The sequence below is a fragment of the Columba livia genome, chromosome 5, assembly GCF_036013475.1.
Source record: "Columba livia isolate bColLiv1 breed racing homer chromosome 5, bColLiv1.pat.W.v2, whole genome shotgun sequence".
Classification (NCBI taxonomy): Eukaryota; Metazoa; Chordata; class Aves; order Columbiformes; family Columbidae; genus Columba; species Columba livia.
Genome location: NC_088606.1, coordinates 51,429,259 through 51,449,092, shown reverse-complemented (window position 1 = coordinate 51,449,092; position 19,834 = coordinate 51,429,259). Strand labels below are relative to the sequence as shown.

At 38.0% G+C, this 19,834-nt stretch overlaps 1 protein-coding gene and 1 long non-coding RNA gene across 26 annotated transcripts in view; both read right to left on the bottom strand.

Moving 5' to 3' along the window:
• LOC135579606 (uncharacterized) overlaps nt 1-19,522 on the bottom strand; it is a 65,729-nt gene extending 46,207 nt beyond the window's left edge. Inside the window, exon 1 of the long non-coding RNA XR_010473060.1 lies at nt 778-19,522. This is a non-coding gene — a long non-coding RNA (uncharacterized LOC135579606). The remainder of the gene's footprint in view (nt 1-777) is intronic.
• Nucleotides 1-19,834, bottom strand: part of BRSK2 (BR serine/threonine kinase 2) — a 318,684-nt gene that overhangs the window by 287,050 nt on the left and 11,800 nt on the right. The window lies entirely within an intron of this gene.

Genomic DNA, 19,834 nt, shown 5'->3' with positions numbered 1-19,834 from the left:
CAAAATGGAGTCAGTGAAACTCCCAACAGGTATCTGAATCCTTCTACGGCAATTCTTTGGTGGATTCAGAACCCAGCATCTGAGGACTTCAACAAGGAAACACAAAATGAATCTTTATGCCTGGACTTGATAGAAGGCATGACTTAGAAAAATGTATTTAAAAACTCACATAATGGTCTTAGTAGTAATTTTGAATGTGTGTTTTGGTTTTCCATAACACATTTGGGACAGCTCTGTGAAAGCTTCCTAAGATCTGTTTCTGAATCACGTACTTTTCAAAATTCTGTTTTTATGTAAACAAAGTTGCTGTTCTCCCACTCTATCACTAAAATTATTCACCTTGCAGCGGTTTATTTAAGCAGGAGTGTGTCTTGTGCTCCAACAGTTCAACAAGTGCAGGTTCATTCATCTAGGAACTGCTATATTCTTAAATCTTTGTGAGTATGTTTAAAGGCCGTATATCATAAAACATATGCAAATAGAGAAAGAAGGCAAAAACATACTTCAAAACTATATTCATATAAAACACCCCATTTTCTCTCATGTAGCATACAGACAGAAAGATACCATGAAGCTTTGCCAGAACAGCAGCTAGATGGTCCAACAGGTCTCCCTCCAAAGATGCAGTGCCATTTGAGTCCTTTGTCTCTGACACAACCAAAGATATCACCACAAGTAGCTCTTTGTCAGCTTTCAGGACTCAAAGTATGGTAAGACCTTTAACAAGGATCATAAGATTTGTATCTTGCATCTGTGTTGTGGCAGGTATCTGCCTACCTGAGCACAATTAGAACAGCAGCAAGGCCTCAGGACTGGCTGGGTGTTTTTTGATCCATGTACTTAAGGTCTGGGTGAGTTTATCCAGCCCAGGTCTGTAATGCTGTTGCTTCACTCTGTAGGTTGTTGACCTAGTAAGATGAAAGATAGTTTAAGGATGCCTATAGATTGCAGTCATAGCTACTACAGCATGGTAGATGTGCTGTATGTTGCAGAAAAAGCACTAAAATTTGCAGGAATGAAAAGGCCATGGCGACTATGGGTAGGGAAGCTTAAAAATAGTTTGGGGTTTATTTGGTTGTGGGTTTTTCTGTTTGGTCGTTTGTACGTCTGGGGGTGGGGTGGGGTTTTGTTGTTGTTGTTGTTTATGGGTTTTTGTGTATGGTTTTTGGATTTTTTTTTTTTTTTGGTGTGTCTGCTGCCCTGCTAATATATTGAAGCAATCTGAAAATAAACATACTACCACTGCCCATATGGTACCTGTTTTAGAACTCAGATGAATTAATTTACTGAACAACTGTCACAACCAGTATGAGTTAAAACATGAAAACTTAAAAACCATACCAAGTATTATCATCTCCTTCACTAAGTGCAACAAACAACATGTACAGCAAAACCAGGTATTTTCTGGATACCAAATAACTTCCCAGGGTTGCCTGAGATCTGGTGTAATTTACAGCAGAGAGTTCCTACCAGAGATCAGCCTGGTACTGGAAGAAGTCACATCATCACGCATGCTGCCCATGCAGGGGCCAGTTTAACAGCCAAAGGGCATACCCTGCACTATATTCAGCAAGATTCCCTAACACACCTACATTTCATTTCCCACAAGAAACATTTACAACGTCCTTCACTAGTACAGTGGAATGACCTTTCATTCAGCTAAACTATATTTTATGTATACTTACATCCATTCATATACAATATATCTCACTATAATATGTTTCAGAGGGTTTTTCTTAATCTATGCTGGTTTACGATTAACTGTAAATCCCTTAGGATTTTGTGATCTAAATTAAATACACCACAAGTCTGAGAGGAACACTCCATCTCCTTACAGATAAACCAGCATGTAACCCCACTTCTTATCTGCCCAGTGCAGCAGCCTCTCCCAACCTCCTGCACAATCCGAAAATATATTTCTTATCTGTACAAAGTCAAGCCTCTGACAAGGCTCTTCCCTTTTCAAATGTCACCATCGTTCCAGTCACTTTTTTCTCTCTCCCTCCCTGCTGCCCCTTGTCATTTACTAGAGAAACATTCTCTGAGAACTATCACACACTGTTGTGACTCAAAATTATATATGTAGGTAGCACTGTCCTCTGCTTTTAATGGCTCCCCACTTTCTCACCAGCACCAGATAACAATGCACAAGGAAGAACCCTCAGTTATTCTGGTTACTGGGATAATTTGTGGGTGGCAATAGTAACACAGTATAGCTAGCTATCTTCATAAAATCTGCTCATACTAATTAAGATATTTAGGTTTACAACTCTTCATTAATACCTCCTGAAATATGCAGCCAATTTGCCTCTCAGACTACTTTGGTATAAACCAACATTTTACTGAAGGGGTAGAAAACATTTTCAATGGAACTCATAATATGAAAATTTAATATCAAAGCAACACATGCCATTCAGAATGACTGGAAGGCTATTCTCAAAATACACCAAGGATCAAAACGTGTAAACCAAGCTAGTTGTCAGCCCTAAAAATAAGCAAAGCAAAAATGGGCTGATCCTGCCTCAGAGAATGTGGCACATTTGGCAAAGCACTAATGGAAATGTTGCTTTTCCAGCTGGCAGCATGACACCTGGCTCACATGAGCTAAATGGGAGAGGATTCCACTTCCAACACTGCCTTTCACCATTCAGGAAGAGAACTTATCACATGGTTTTGAACAATCAAAATACGTTCTCACCCAGCTGTAACTTCCTGCAAGTGAACATAACTTGCATGTGTTGTGGTTTAACCTCAGACAGCCACTAGGACCACGCAACCGCTTGCTTAGTCCCCTCCCAAGTGGGACAGGGGAGAGAACAGGAAAGGGAAAAAAGCCTCATGGACTGAGATAAGAATAGTTTTACAGGACAGCAAAGGAAGAGAATATAATAATAATAATAGAATATACAAAACAAGCAAATCACAATGCAATCGCTCACTGCCCACAACACCGACAGGCTGTTTGCACCCAAGCAGAAGTATTTTACCCCCCACCAACCCCAGTTTTTATACTGAGCATGACACCACGTGGAAAGGAACACCCCTGAGGCCAGCTTGGGTCAGCTGTCCTGGCTTTGCTCCCTTCCAGCTTCTTGTGCACCTGGTAGAGCATGAGAAGCCAAACAGTTCTTGACTACCTAGCAACAACCAAAACATTCCTGTACTATCAACATTCTTCTCAAACAAAATCCAGAACACAGAACTATACCAGCTACTAGAAAGAAAAGTAACTCTACCCCAGCCGAAACCAGGACAGTAGGTAACACATAATAGTCCTATAATACCTGACTTCAATAGAGCTTTCATTCTTTTAAATCCTTTTTCTTCCACCCCTCAGTCTCTACAGCAGTTATTAAAAAAAATGACAGTAATGAAAATTTAGATATCACAATGATTAGTATCTGCATAATGAAAGATGGCTGGGCAGTTTGGGACGCTCAAGGTTAAATACTGTTGAAATATATTTTCAAGTAAAAAAAGTGTTCCAGGAACAATATACTACATTACAGCCTGCATACTAAAAGTCACAAAGTAGACTTGCCAGCAAGTGCTACTCTGCAGAGAGGATGTGACCATCCTTTTTTAAAAAACAAACAAACAAAATGATATTAAGTGTAGAAATCCAACCGTAAAGGCTGTTGGCAGAAAATTTGACTGTATTAGTGATAAACTTATCACCCCTACTGCTACACAGGTTAACACAGAGCTCAGATGACCCCTGTAGAAGCATATCTTCCTGAGTGACATTATCCAGAGACTGTGGCTTTAAAGCAAATTGCAGAGTGAGGACATTTCTGCTATACAACTCAGATCCAGGTCTGATGACAGCATGATATGCTGCAACAACTAGCAGCTTTGAGACCTTTAGGAGATTGTCAGGAAGATGTCAGTAGACCTTTATGGACTATTTTGCAGAGTCATTCTGAACTAACAGCTAATGATATGCTCTCTTCTCCTACAATAGCTCTTTTATAACTGGCTGATAAGAATCAGCTGCAAAGGAGGGAGATGATTTTATGTCTCATTAATTCTGAAATTTTTAAAATGTTTTTTGATACCAAGTAAATCAATAATCTGAGTATTACACCTCTCTTCTCCTTTCCTTCCATCCTTACTGATATTCTCAGCTGTGCCATAATTTAGACACAACTCTTTATTATTTAGTCTAAATATCTAGATGCATCAAAGTTTATCACTGCTGTTAAAACCAATTTTCTTCATTTTGTACCCTTTGTCAAACTCAGAAGTTTTTGGAGGCTTCATAAGGATATTCAGAAGTTTGAAGCTTGGATCGCTTTTGCACTGCAACTGCTAGAATTAGGCTACAAACAGTATTTGTCTTTGTGACTATCTGGAGTTTCTCTCAACATACAGAAATATATTAATATATAAACATACAAGCCCTAATGTATAGAAAAATATTTCATATATGAGAAGCTTTTAAAGGATTGAAAGACAACATTAAAAGCCACTTCAAGTTTCTCATTGTTTCAATATATTCAGCTTGGAAAATGCTGGACAGCTCCTTTTGTTTGCAGAAACAAGGATTTCCTGCTCTTACATGGGACTCCTGTGGAAAAAATTACATAGGTTGCTTAATTCCTCGGGATCAAGAATATCACTGGAGAACTCGAAGCTGAACAAATGCAGTGCCATCTATCACTGTGCTAAGAATCCATAAATTGTATATTGTTACCCTGTATATTTAGGCCAGTTTTAGGTCAGACATGAGTATACAATTGGTATGAATGTTCTATATGTATTCAACACAGTCTGAAAAACAGAAACAAAAAGTCAAACTAAAGGATACATTGTCTGTAAAAAATGGTGAAAAAAAATTTGTGTTCTGCTGGGCACTCAGAATAGCTGTTGCAACTCAGAAACAATTATTACTGAATAATGTTTTATAGTACAAGTTTTATGATAATACCTGCAGGATGACGAAGACACACAAAAAAAGATTTTCCATACACATGCAATTTTCTAATGCATTTTTCAGAGTACAGACACTCCTGTTTCAAAATATGTGAAATGAGTCAGTGAAGAAAGTTAGTTTAAAATTCTCAGTTATTTGTATTATGAAAATATTTAGTAGAGGGGGGCATCATCATGTAAGGTGTTGATTTTTTTAATATATATAATGTTTTGCAAGTATAAAGAATACATTTATTTTTAAATGACTTTTTTTGGCCTCTAGCAGTACTTAATATCCATGAAGTTTAATATTCAGAATGCGGGTTTCTCAGGGTAGCAACTGCTCAGCCAGGATGAAGCTCCCCTAGAGAGGTTGTCTCCCAAGGTATTTACATAATATGAAAACAGTAACAATAACCATCAGATGTTTATCTCTGCTTAATGAATTGGTTCTAGATATCTGCTGTTTGAACAGCTGAGAAAATAAGTGTTCACGAATGATGTGAGAAATGAAGTAGTAATGACTTTCACCATCATCCTGTGCCAGAGATCATCCTTTACAATGACAATCACATGTCCATGTTATAATGTGATTTGCTATGACCTTTCTAGACATTGCATAAGGTGATAGGAATTTTACTATAAACACATTACAGAGCTGTTACCTAGCCATGTTAAAAACAGGTGTCCCATTGTTCAGTTTCTGATATTTCCAGAATTCCAAGTAACTCCTACTTCAGAAAGGGCTATATACATACAACAATGGTGACAATTGGCCTCAGAGCTGTAATGCACTTTAATATTATAATTTCAACATTACTCGCTCCTATCTAGAGAGGCACAAAAATAAAGTTGCCCAGAATGGCAAAAATATAAGCAAGTCCACTGGAAGCATGACCTCAGTATCACAATTTTTCTCACATATTTGCTTTGTTTTCGAAATAGCTATTGCTCCTGAACTGTGACATACATAGAGGAAGGCAGAATCTCTCTCCTGGCTATCCAAACTGGATGGGAGAGTGGCTTGATTTTTAGGAATCTTCGTAAGACTTCCGCCATCATTTAAACTCCAGTGAAAAAAATAAAGTCCACTTGCCTTCCACCAAGCCCTGCCATGATAATAAATAAATGCTACCACTGCAGGAAGCAATAATGGTCTCAATTCAAGAACTAGATGTAATTATAAGTTTTGCAGTTGCTTCAGACTTCAGAGCCAACATGAGCAATAAGCCTGTGTTTTGTCCTATAGTATTTCTAAAGAAAGAAGGCATACCAATGAACCCTCATAGAGGTTTAAGTGTCAGATTGGAAGACGCATTCTGATGACTCCACCAGACTCACAATGCCAATGAAGAACAGTATTTCAGTCAGTGCGGTGACTACAACAGATTGGCTTCAAGCCTCTGATAAGGAGTTCACATCAGTGGGAACTCAGCCCAAAGCTGAAGCATGATCAGGACAAAGCTTCACAGTGCAACACTGGATAATAACTGCAATAAGTTATATCACAACCTCATTATAAGTGAAGGTATCATTTGAAACAGCAACCCCTTTAGATCTTGTTTTCCCAACCTAAATCTCTAGATACAAAATGGTATTCCTGAGCATATGCATGTAGTGCAGATATTGCTCTTCTCCACTGCTAAATCTAAATCATAATTCTCAGTTCTGATGACACATTCATTCCCCCTCAGTAACTCATTGTGATGTTGGTGTAAATGAGCATAAGCTGTTTAGTAAGCCGGAGAAATGTTGATTTTGGAAACTGAAATACAACTTCTGCTAGGCTCCCCATCTAACACCATAAATAAAAGTTAATATAAAAAGGTACCTGTAAGTAAGACAAACTTAGTTTAACCAGAATAGCTTAAGACATAAGTAATTTAATGAGCCTAGAAGTTTGTTTGCAAAGTTCTGAAGTGGCTTCATACCAGACTTCTTGCAGTTCTTTTTCTATATACTGCCCATGACTGAGTCAAGTAACAGCATAGCCTGCAGACTATACACAAACAGCTCTTTCCTTTCAGCAACAATTTTTCCCTATTCTCTATAAAGATACATCCATTTTTATTTTCTTACTAAACATGACAAGGGGATAAAGAGGCTGTAGAAGCCTCAGACACAGCACTTACTGGTTTTGTGCTGTTTCACCAGAATGTTTAACTCATGGTGACATGCAGGATAGGCGAAGACCTTTTGATATGCAAGGTCATTCCCAAACCACAAATATTATTGTCAAGATCCTTAAGTCCCTAAAAATGTCATGTTAAGAGGCACCTCTCATTAGTTAATAAGAGCTGTGGTGTGTCATTTAAAGGTCCTGTTTCTCCACCCCCACCCCACAATTTTACAAATATTAAAAAATAAAGACTTATAAATAAATCAAAACAATGTACCAATAGCCAAGACGGGCAGTGGGTAAACAGACCAAGCCATGCCTTACAGAGATCTTCAAGCCAGCACTTTTAGTGGGTGGGGAACAAAACAAATGGGAGAGAAAGAGGGAGGTTGCTCATTAAATAATTATGGGGTTTAGTCTAAATTGCTAAGTAAAAGTCACTGCCTGTTTAGCAGATGCTACTGTGTAAAACTAAATCCACTAAGATAGCAGCATGTTCCTCTCTTTTTCTCCCTACACTACTTCATAAGCAGGATTTCCATGATCAGACAAGCATCCACTGAACAGCTGGGCACAGTTTGCCAATTTTACAGCAATCAGTGATCACTGAACCCATCAAGTGCTCTTCCCAAACCAGAAGCACCAAAGTAATAATAAGCTCACAGGGATGGGGGAAAAAAAACAAAACAAAACAACCCAACCCACACAAAATAAAAACACCAAAAAACAAAGAAACAACAACAAACACACCAAAAACCCACAAAAAAAACCAAACAAACAAAAAAAAACCCCAAACTTAAATCTGTTCACCTTTTTACATGCCTTATACTGCAATTTTATTTTGTTTGGGTATTTTGGGGAAGTAGGACTAAGAATCACCTTCATAGCTTTATAGTTTCCCCTCTCATTTGGAGGATCTGTAGGAGAGATGTTTTATCCAGTCTGTCAATTAGTTGATATTTTTGATGACCTATAGAAAGGCAAATCAGACATCAGCAAGCCCTGCTATATTTTATGTTATACCTCATAAAAATTGTCTAGCGTTTATAGAATACCAAGTCAGCAACTCTAAGTAGTTTGTTTAAGGAACATTATCAATGTTGTAAGTGACAAAACAGAAGTTTGAAGAAACAAGTCTTAAAATCAGAGATAGCTGAATAATTAAGCTTCCTAAGCTTGAGTCCAGGCATCTGCTCACCCACATAGAAAATTTTTCATTAAATAGCAAAGCAGAATTGGATTTTCATTTTAATAAAACAGGTAGATGGGCATAAATGAGTCACTTCTTCAAAATTTCACTTAATATTTTAGGCTTTAATGGAACTCTTACAGACTTGCTTTGGGGGAAAAAAAAAAAAAAAAAAAGGCAAGCTATCTTACAAATAGGAGTGACAGAATAACCCCACAAATCTTTCAACACCTGGATACCCTTGTTATGACCTTTTCAATATCAGGATGTCTCAAGTATCCAGCAGATTGCTACTTCTGTATTTCCCCTATGGTCGCACTGGGATAGATCACCAGAACTAGAGATCATAACACATCAAGTTTGTGGTGCACATTCCGGATATGGCATCAACACTCAATTCAGTTCTGAAGGGGTTAAGAGGGAAATTTGATCCTTTATATTGCCCTAGGAAATACACAGTATATACTTGATTCATGTGACAGGCTGCATCAGTTCATAAGGGGTGAATACTTACCCTTGCAGAACAGGCTAGCACAAGACCAATGTATTACTTAAGTCCCATTTAAGCACTTAAAACAACGAAATATCAAAGTTTGGTGGGTGGACAGCATGACTGTAGATGAAATTCAGTGTCAACAAATGCACGATAGAAAGAATAACGTGAACTAGTAATATACATTTCTGACTCTCAAGTCATTCAAGAAAAGACCACTACTGCAGACAGCATAATAAAAATATCAACTCGATGTGCAGAGGTAATCAAAACTGACAACAAAACATTGAACAATGAGAAAAAATTATACTTGAGAATGATATAATACCAATGTATAAATCAATGATACATCCTCAGCTTGAATAATGACCTAAAAATGCACAGCAGAAATAGGTAACATTAAGAGACAAACAGCAAAAATGATGAGTGTGTGAAGATCATATGAGGGTAGAATGAAAGTATACAGATTGCCAGTTTTGAAGACCTGAGTGAAAAAGAGATGTACTAAATAATAACAGGATGATGAAAGCTATAAAAATGATTTATCAAGAAGGCCCTTAATAACAGCATGTGTGTTATCTTGAGAAAGTAAAAGGGAAAAAAGTTTTAAACATAAGGAAATAAAATGAGAAAAGGATTTTGATGCTCCTTTTCATTCACTTAAGGGTTTGCACAATATAGAATCACATGCATCTGAAATACAAATGGATGTTAGGAATAAATTCGGATGCCTATATTTGGAAAAAAAAAAAAACACAACCAAAAGATAAACTTTGAACGCATTTGACTAGAAGGCAATTACTAACCAAGAGATACTGGGGACAAAAAAAATAACCCTACTGTTAGTAATTCTGAAGCGTGATGCTGCAACATTTCTAAAACTGTCCACTGAACAAATACCTCCCACATCATACCGTAACAAGAGAGAACACTGGTCTGATTCAAAAACCACTGTTCTATCATAACATTCCTGTTGTGCCCATCAAGAACTAATCTGTCTAAAACAGATAGTGTAGAGATAACCAAGATACTTTCAAATCAGCAAATTATTAAGGTATCAGCCTTACTCATCACAGCAGTTTGCAGTCCTCCTTCTTGCCTGGCTAGTTAAGTGCAGTGTAGACATATACAAAGTTGAACTGGCTGATGTTTGGGCTTGACAGTGCCAAATGGCAGGAGATTTTGGATTTTGGACAACATCCAAAATTGATCTGAAAGTAAGCAACTACAGCAAAGACTGGACCAGTTTTGCATCTTACTCAGATGAAAAGTATGCAGTTGTGCTCAGTTCTGGAATAAAACCCACTTTTCTTAGAAGCATTCTCCTGAAATTAAAAAATGTTTAGAACTCATATTTTCAGTTTTACCTGTAACTAACAGTATCTCTATTTAACTGTGAATGTTTCACCTACATGACTATTTATCAACAGGTATTAACACAAAATTAACAACTTCTAGGCCTTCTAATGAAAAGGAAAGGAAGTACAAAAATTGTAACATCTGATGTGGAGCAATTTAAGTACTGGGAAGCAACACAGTAAACCTCAAATGATGGATTATCCTTATTTTCTCAAGGATATAATGCCAGTAAGGAACTGAACTAGTGACCTCCCCTTCCTTATAAAATCCTGCTGCCAACAGCCAGATAAAATAAACCTAGTCATATAGATTTTTATCAAAATCTCCTGAGAGAGAAAAAAGTATTTTCTGGAATAAAAGTCACATAAGAACTTTAATCCCAAAGGTCAATTTTCTAAGAGAATTTTAAGTACCTGTTGATAGTTTAGAAGAGGCAATATCCGAGCTGCAACTATTATATCAACATAGAAATACAATTGCTATAAATTCAGAGATCATTTACTTACAGAGAGAAAGAAAAACATAAAGACAGTTGAAAGGCTTTTTCAGAGACAAATACACCCCTCTCTGCAGAAAGCATGTGATATCTGAAACTGTAGATACCAAAACCTTTCACAATGAGTGTGGTTTTGTATTTCCCTCAAGCAGCAATGTTTGAAAAAAGAGAATCCAACATGTAGACTCTTTCCCAAATTTATAGCCTCTGCCTTTAATATAGAAGGTCAAATCCATAACCAGGGTAAGTCAGTCCAGCAGCATCAAGTCCAAGGCTCTTATCTAAATAGCACCAGTTGAGGATCTAGCCCATAGTTACAGAACCTGACCTTTCAGTTACACTGGATAAAATAAATCAACTCAAATTAAGGTGATGGGATACAAAGTCAGACTGTTTCTGGAGTAATGCATGGCTAAATTGTGGGGCTTTGTGCAGCAGTGTAACCTAAAATAAGATTTTATAACCTCAGAACCATCATGCCATTTTTACAGCAGCATAAGGAAAGCACCAATATACCTGTGGATCTCATGTACCTCACTTTTACAGCCTGTAATTACACTAAATACCCTTCATTTTTTTTGATAATGGTGAGTGAGCTTACAAGTCAATCACACTCCATGGTGCTGAGCTTGCAACAGCAACATGGATCAAGATCTTTCCATTCCCTTTGAAATCCAAGTCTGGATTGCTCCAGCTTGTTTTTCAGTAGAACAGTTTTTTTTTCAAATGCTACAGTTCGATTTTACAGTGCTGCTGGCGAGGTTGAGAATTAAGCTAAATCCAGATGCATCCAGCAGGGAAAGTTGCCACAGGGAAGGAGTGAAAAATCAAAGGGTGAGCAGTAAGATGATCCTATACCACTGACCTGCTGAATACCAGATAAAAAAGATTTAATAAAGTATCAGAGGGATAAGAAAATAAAAAAGTTACTTCCAATACTGTCAATAGTTATTACTATGAGAGTCAGAGATGGGGTTTTTTTTGGAAACACAAAACAGAGGGAAAAAAACCAACACAAAACAAAACACACCACCAACAAAAAACGCTGCTGCATATGTATTGCTTCTTAGTCACTCACATTGCAATTACTAAATGCTTCTTCAGCAGTGTATGTGCTTTTAAGGAATGTTGACAATAACTGAATCTATCAGGGTTTTTTTTGGTACAACTTATAATCAAATTGTATTTGACTAATATCTCTATACACTTTATTGCTTATGGTCCAGTCTTTGCTGCAGTTGCTTGCAGAGAGAAATCCCATCAGAGTTCCAGACCCGAGCGGGCGGAGGAAGAAATGCAGCCGACTCAATATGAGTGATAAAGCATACTTCAACTTTACTGCCCGAGATAGCGTGCATTTATACCAAATACCATAATTATGCATACTTGTCTCTATCTAATAGGCTAAGCACCAAAAGGTTACATTTACTTACTCCACCTACTTGGGTTTAGCTAGCTATGCGCATCCCACATTCTTCTGACTCTTATCTCTTCAAGGATATCCTGACCCTGCCTTAGTTAGTACTTTTCCGTTCCCCCCTTTCCCACGGCCTAATAGACAAGCTAACTAAGGCCTACTTATGTCAACTAAAATGGGCTCTGCTCGTACAGTTGCTTGGTGGACTCATGTCCGTGCTCCTTGAGCCAATCCCCGACAGTTGCTTAGTCCAGGAGCAGCAACTACAAAATATTTTCATTGAAAAGCTTTTTGGCAGCACACATTTTCTGACTTCGGTATGACAACTCTTACATGAACACATGGAAGACAATAAGGTCCACAGTAGGACGTTATACTGCTGTATCAAACTGCTGTAAATCCAAGTAAATGTCACTGAAGCACCGGAGTTGCAACGGGAAAAAAAAAAAAAAGTAAACACACACGTGTAGCAAAAACAAAAATGTGACCCATCATTATAGGAAAATTTTCACGTAAAACAATCTCTTAACGAAAGACAAATGGTACAAATCTGATGACCCTGGAGAAGTTTAGACTTTCATGTAAAACAGCCTATTATAACCACAGTAAACCAAGGAACTCCAGGACACCAATGTGACAGTATAAAACTATTATATACTATTATATACTATTTTACATATCAACTGGCTCACATTACACAACTGCCAAAACATAGTGATATAGCACATCTATGCAACTTCACAGCAGGACAAACATTAGGATGGCAAAAATTGCAAAGGCCACATCACCAAACGCACTCAGGAACAAAAACATAGCCAGTAAGCGGGAAAATGAATTTTAAATATTTCCTTTCAAGTCTCAGTATGCTGCAGGTTAGGAGATAACAGAAAAAGTGCATTTGCAACAGGCTACTGACACTATAATAGAAACTGCTTCTCTGTTACAATAAGAGAATAAAGTCTTGGAGATTTAATTCCTTCTAGTATACATGTACAGCTACACTGGGATCAAACCAAAAGTCTCACCAAGTTCAACACCCTACCACCAGCAGTGGACATAAACCACCTGAATTTATTTTTAGACTGGAAATAAACATAAGGGGGGGGGGGGGGGGGGCGGGACATTATGCTTTTCTAGTTGAAAGATGACTCATCGCATCCCCACTCCAGTAACTACACTTTTTCCTTTTTATTTAAAAAAACAACTAAACAAACAACAACAAACCACAAATATAAAACAAAACAAAAAAACAACCAACCAACAAACCAAAATCCAGCAGCTTTGACAATGTAGGGAGTTGAAATTTGTTTGAAGTGGCCTAGAATTGGCCTTCCACATCAGGATGTGTTTCACTCACGGTGTATTATATCAGCATAAAAGAATATGGAAGGAACAAACTGAAAATTCTCATTTAAAACTGGCGATGTTAACTTACTGGAAGACAGTAGTAATCTCCACAAAACTACATGCCACTTTGTTCACACAGCATGGATTCATCACTGTTTCTATGTAGAGACAGGGCAAATTATTTCTTTTTTTTTAAGAAGTGAATTATCTTACGCTGGCTTTTGCATTGTTAACATTTTTATGGATTTAGTTTAGAAGTTTGTAACCCTCTCCACTGAATGGCAGAAAGTTGTTTTGCTTAGGCCTCTCAGGTCCAATTTGACAAGCACATATAGGAAAAAGGATACAAAGGGCCCAAGGTGTGCCTGTCTTTATATATATATATATATATATATATATATATATATATGTTGTTTTGTTTTTTTTTTTTTTTCCTAAGCCATGCCTGAGCAGGTGATAACCCATTTTTATTCTGCCTCCAAAAAATGGCCAGTGACCTACTGAGGCAGGTATTACAATGTTGTGTGTTTTAAATCACAAACAAGAATCTGAATAATCAAAAATAAAATCATGTTTTGGAGACTGTGAAATTATTCAAGGGCTAGTGATGCCTGGACCCTTACTATGATTCTCCACTTTTTAACATTTCAGAAAATAGCTCTAAGGATACAAAAGCTCTGATCTTTTAACATTTAAAGATGCCAGACCTCCCCTTTGTTCATCTTATTTTTATGCCAACATGACTCTACTCAGTTTAGTGGATTGAGTCCCAAATTTCTTTTTTTACAGTTAAAAGTGGGAATATCTCAAGTAACCTTACACCTTCAAGATCAGCGATGGGGTAATGGTAGCGGGGTGATGGAATTTTCTTCTTTCTAGCTTTCCGCTTTCATTCTACTTCCTTTTCACCCTATGTTAACTGCAAGAATTAAGTCAGAAGTTTACATTAGCCCTTCAATATATAAACTATGCACATGGAGAGAGTTCTTTGCATGGACCCCAAACTTTGCATGAGCCCAAACTGTGCAAGTGACACATGCATTAGGCTGGACAGCATTCATAAGGGAGGCAAATCTGGCAAAAATAGTCAAGATTGACATGCCCCAAAAGTAAGAAGGCTGAAACAATTCTTTTGCATCATGTGTCTCAGCTGACATAAATGTCTTTTGATAATTGTTAGCAGTTATATCACAGTTGACCTAAAGCATTATCCAGTAAGGTCACAAATTTATTATTATCTGCTGTCCACAGAATGAAGTTCAACCAAATACTGAGAAGTGCTCATACATTGCATTTATTCTGTATCTTAACGCTTTCTATTTACCAATCCCATTAGCCTCATTTAAAACAAACAAATAAATAAACACACAAAACTACTCAGTAGCTTTCATTTCTCTTTACAGACACACTATGGGTTTCAAAATCAGTGCATTTAAACCCAACCAATTTTAACTGGAATTACTTGCCTTAAAACCTGAACCTGCAGAAATCATTGCTTCTGTGCAGCTTCAGTTATAGAAAAGCTTGTTTGTTTGTTTTTCTGTCCCGTTCCCGCCCCCCACCCCTTCTTCTTTTAAATACAACTTCAGGCTTCAATCATAACAAAATTGTATGTCTTCCTACAGAGTATTTATCCAGTAATGCACTTGCAGATACAGCATGATTTTGACATTTACTGTAGTCTTGAAAAAGGAACAAGCCAAATGCATCCCTGGAACAGCCTTAATAATTTAAAAAAACATTTGCACGTAACTCTGGCTTACCATCTCACAAACAATAAGAAGTAATATTTTATTTTGTCTACTTTCTGAACTCCCATTTTTACTTCCCAGTATACAGCATAATACTTCAATATATGTGTTAAGTAGGACTCAAGTGATAGCTAAATCTCATACTAACAAAATGGCAAAATTCACTCCTAGGGAACTGATGAGAAGATTCTCCTTCCCTATTAGCCAAAATATTTTTTCGAGGCAGCAACTTGCAACCATCTATAACTAACATTAGGATCCATATAACAGATTACTAAGGTCATCCCTTTAAAAAATTCTTTGATATTTCAATTTTGAAGTTCATCAGCAGCCTCCTCAGAAATGCCTGCATTCCTAACAATTCAGCCAGTCTTCAGAATAACCCATTAGCCTCACCACCCACTTTACTCTGACCTATACCCTTTCCAGGCAATAGTTCTTGAAGCTGAAAACTTACTCAAATAGCATTTGGTAAATATCATTTTGCCAAATAAGACCATTGGTATTATGAGCTGTGTCCATGTATTAACCTTGCTTTGCCTTTCACATTCCACTTCCAAATTTAGGTGGGGGTGGTGATGCACTGAGGATTGGAAAGAGAGATGTGTGACTATGTGGCAGCTTAATGGGTGGCATTTTTAAAGGCTTTTCTGTCAGTCTGTCAGAATTTCCAGAGATAACTTAAAAAAAAAAATAAGAAAAACCCCCCACACCACCAGAGGGCTGCTGCCTGCAGGAAAGTAAAACTGCTGCATTTTAACACTGCCGTATAATCCTACCAGCTCCACAAGAGCATAAATAAAAGTGACCAAGTTCTAAATCTTCTGTAAGTAGAACACATAGCATCACACAAACATAGTTTTACTCAGTGACATTTTGTTTGAGAGACCAGGGACAAATGTCCCTAAGGAAAGAAGCAACAAAAGTCAGCACAGCCATAAATCGTCAAAATGGGAACATCAAAGCAATTTTTCTGTTTTATTAGATAGATAAAACAACTTTAGTTTTAATTTGCAGCCACAGAGATTTCAGCATCTATATTACAATAATCTGCAGGAGAAGCTATGGAAGACAAATGCAGCATAAAAAGGTATCATCACCCGCACAGACGAGGCTGTATGGACCAGTCTGTCCTCAGGAGATGAAAATCCACAGAGGTACGTTAAATAAAATTAAGTTAGCAAAAATTAACACCAGCAAAGAAAAAAAGTCACTAGGCCTAAATAGTAAGGTTATCCCAGGCCTTTCCGTGATGCTTTCTATTTCTGAAGAAGTTATCAATACTAGCTAGCTAATCCAGTCAGTCCTAGAAGGAAAGTCAAGCATTATTTTAGTTTTACAGCAGGGCATCATGAAAAAAAAAAAAAAAATTAAATGAAAAGATAAATTAGCTTGCCAAAGGCTCCACCCCAAGTCAATGGCTGAGCCTCTTAGGGTCAGTGAAGGCTACGCAGTTATTGTTTCTGAATAATCTGCCTCATGATTGCATAATGACATTAATTGAGCCTGTTTTGTACACATCTCTACTACTCTTCCCCCAAGAAATGACACAGCTAGGACCCCGTAGCATTTCAGAGATCATAAGAGTACAAATAGGGACCCACTCCTTTGAGACACTGAGCACATTTTAATCCAACAGATTTTGAGATTACAGAAGAATTAGAACTCTACAGGATGAAGTACAAGGTTGGTGTTTTGTGTACACAAAGAACCCAACCCTGAAATGAAGTCATACATACATGAAGTGTACAGTGTATTTTGTATATCCATGCTCATCCACATCTGACATACCGCATTGATTTGTAGCCAATGCAGGGTTTATCAAGAGAGCAAAACAAAGGCACAACTGGTACAAGTAAATAATAGGGTGAAGATAGGAAGACTGGACTTCTACACAGGGTAAGATTCTTAGATGCTCTGGTACGCTTCAACTCTCGCACAGCTTGCACTGCCCTATTTTCACTCCTGCTGGTGCCAGGAGATAAGTGTTACCCACCAGTGCTAGAGATCCACCTCTGACTGCAAGGTAGACATACATTTCGATCAAGATCCTTTGCCTTGCCATGTTTTCCATTCCCACCATTTCAATGAGGAGGAAAAGGCCTAAGACACATGGGGTTCTCTCTTCTGATAGACTCTTCAGAAATCTGCAGTAGAGAAGTATACACGTGAACAGTAAATATGATGTTAAGTTTGCTATTCTAATCAATCTTTTCACGAATTCTTGAGAAGCAGTCCAGAGATCACCTGGTTTTGCATAGCAAAAGGTGCCAAAACACTAAGAATAATTAAGGATAGGTGAAGCAAAAGAGGCTCTAAGCTGTAACTAATCTGATTCAATGGTGACAAGAATAATGGTGATGACAGCATTATGACACAGATCCAGAAACCATGCCTATTTTTGCAGCATTTCCTCTGAGCAGGAAGAGCCACCTGGTAAGAGCATGGCAATTGTCCCAACCATGCTAATAGCCTGGCTGTTGCCTTCCCCAGCAAAGATGCAGTGATGATAAAGGTAAAGACATTTCGTACATCCTGAAGCTTAATGCAAACTGGCCAGGTGATTTCAGTACATGCATGTGTGGAATACTAAAAGAGAATTACTGCTAAAAGTATTAAAACATTTGCTTGCCTTAATTTGTCTGTTAGTTGAGCAAACAGACTTCTGCTTTAAGGATGGAAGTAATTTGTAAAATGCTGGGCCTGTATTTTCAGTTTGAATTCAATTTGCTTACAGTATCATTCAACTATGTGCTCTAATTTGCTTGAATATTCAATGCAGAGGAGATGTATTCCTTGGCTGCTCTGAACTAGAACACTGCCAGAGGTCTGCCTTTGCTGCCATCAATGAGAAGCTTACTCATAGGTCAGCCTCCCCTCTCGGATGAACTTGAGCAAGGCCTTGAAGTCACTGGGACTGCACAGATGTAAATGAGTGGGGAATTTGACTAAGTAATGTCTTCTGCACAATCAGGAAACAACCAGAAGAAAAAGAGATGCAATTTCACAAATATGACCAATAAAATAAACCACAGACGCAGAAGAAAAGCAGCACAGAACAAAACCCAGAAACACTAGCACAGATCTTTCTTCCTCATCAACGATTATTGATTTTAATCAAACTTTACTGATTTATAGGAATGGGAAGTTTGGAAAAAAAGTGTAGATTTAACTACTTCCAAAAGCTAAAGAAAAACTGTTTAATCCTGGTGCTCAGAAAGTATAAGAAATCTTAAAAGCAGTGCCACTCATAGCCATGTCTTTTCAACAAAACAAATGCCCGCGTTTAATAGGGCTTTAGTGCTTGTGCCATTGCCAAGTTCTAATAATACTTGGCTTTGTCTTTGGTCACGATTTTTTGTACAGACAGGCATTGCAAACAGACAAGCAGCTCTTAGTCTTCCTCTCAGCTTTCTGCAGGAAAGGGCTACTTCAAATACTGCCACTGTACCAAAATGGATACATGGAGGATACAGAGAAGGCTCCCCTCTTCTCATACTCCCCAATCACTGAGCTCAGCTTGCCAACAGAAAGGACCAAATTCTAGACTCCATCCTCCCTCATTTGCACTGCTCCAGCAGCACAAAGTAGGCAGGAATCCAGCTTACCGAGCTGGCTGGGGATTCCTCCAGCACTGGGGAATCACAACGTGGTTTAGTACCACTTTCTCCTCTTAACTTTGGTGTAAGAGTCTTAACCAAGGTGAGGGCAATATCTGAAGAGTAGCTGTATTCCAGCAATCCCAGTCTGCCATGGCAGCATCTCATGGCCTTCAAAACTAAATGCGGATTAGAGAAGCTGTGCTGTGCAGAACAGCTTTGCTTTAGCCTGGTTTCTTAAGGTAATTTAACAAAATTTAAACATTAAGGCTGTCTGTCTGCAATATTCCCATAACAGCAGCATAATTGGCAAGTTCCAAACAAGTTTGAAAGAGCAAGGGAAGCCTCTAAGATTCTACACATTTCATGGAAAGTGCTCAGTGTCCAGCGAAAAAAAAAGAGATTCAAACTGTTTCTCCCACAACTGAAAGAATAATTGTGATTTAGTCCTTAACGTATTCCAAGAGAAAGAAAAACATGGACAGGCAGCAGAGATGGTTCCAAATGAGCCACACACAAAGACTGTCATCACTCAGCCAAAGAGACAACAGACACCTAGAGAGAGCAGGAGGAGGAGGGCGATACAGGGTACAAAAGTGGAGGAAACAGAGTTTCTTAGTTTCAGTGTTCACTGAACAAGGTATGGTTTGGTTGCACAAGATAACACAGAATAGCAGAAGACTTGAGGTTGGAACTGATTTCTAGAGAACATGCAGTCCACCACCCTTGATCAAAGCAGAGTCGACTAGAGTGGGCTGCCCAAGGCTGCATCTAGTCTGTTTTTGAAAATACGCAACAACAGTGACTTCCCAACATGTCCAGGCTACCTGTGCCAGGTTCAGCCCACCCTCAAAGTGGGAAAGCTGCTTCTCGTATTTAAATGCAACTTCCTATAGAGACACAAAGGCTCAACTAAGAGTAGTGCCTTAGCATGAAAGGGATTATATGCAGATAATGTAACACTTTGTCTTTCCTCTCAGTTCACAACCTAGGGAATGTACATGAAATGTGGATGACAAAACATAGGTAAGAGAAAATTGTTAACTTCCCAAAGACAATACATCTGTACAAGAAGTGGGAAAAAACCCTAGAAGTACCTTATTTTTCAGTCTACTGTGACCATACAGTTAAAAAGAAAATCTCTAACAAT